Below are 879 nucleotides of genomic sequence, written 5' to 3' on the forward strand. Positions count from 1 at the left end.
AAAAGCAGAGTTGACATGACATGAAGCCCTTCTCCATCCAGTAGCAACCTTTAGACCAGACAGAAGATAAACAGTTATAAAATCAATTTATATCACAGAATGATAGGTCAATCTATAAAGCAAAGGCTTTAAAATCCCTGTAAAAATCCCTAACCTCGTCTAGAAGGATGCAGGAAAGAATCTGAAGCTAAAAGAAGATATAAACATTTATGCTGTCTGTTTATTTTATATAAAGGAAGAAAGGAAATAAAAATCTGACTTTCCAAACAATCCTGTGTGCTTTGGATGCTAGAAAGGAAAGGGGAAACAAGCCAGAAATAAAGTCATCCTCTGGCAGCATGCTAGGAAAGTAATTAATGTATTTGTATTGCTGGACTGATAAACTTCACATTTTAGATTAGAAGACGAGTAAGTTGTAGCTGCTCGTGTCGTATTATTCTGCAGTACAAATATTGGAAGACTGAGCCAGAAGAGAAGGAACTGGAGTTTACAACCACTTTCACTGTTTTTTAGAATCTTGAAAACCCAATGTTAAATAATGATCCAAAGGACATCATTGCTACCCTCAAAAGTATGGGCTGGGAGGGAGAGCATCCAGCATCCTTGACCTACTACAGCATGTAAAAAATGAATAAGACCACGACACACTCCAGAGCCCCCTTTTCTTTCTTTTTTTTTTTCTTGTTTTTTTTTTGTTTGTTTGTTTGTTTGTTTTTGAGACAGGGTTTCTCTGTGTGTCCCTGGCTGTCCTGGAACTCACAGAGATCCGCCTGCCTCTGCCTCCCAAGGGCTGGGATTAAAGGCGTGTGCCACCTGGAGTCCATTCTCTGAGTAGCTGAGGTTTCTGAAGCCAGACCATATGACAAATGCACAAGAGAA

Source organism: Mastomys coucha, unplaced genomic scaffold, assembly GCF_008632895.1.
Source record: "Mastomys coucha isolate ucsf_1 unplaced genomic scaffold, UCSF_Mcou_1 pScaffold7, whole genome shotgun sequence".
In the NCBI taxonomy this organism is placed as follows: domain Eukaryota; kingdom Metazoa; phylum Chordata; class Mammalia; order Rodentia; family Muridae; genus Mastomys; species Mastomys coucha.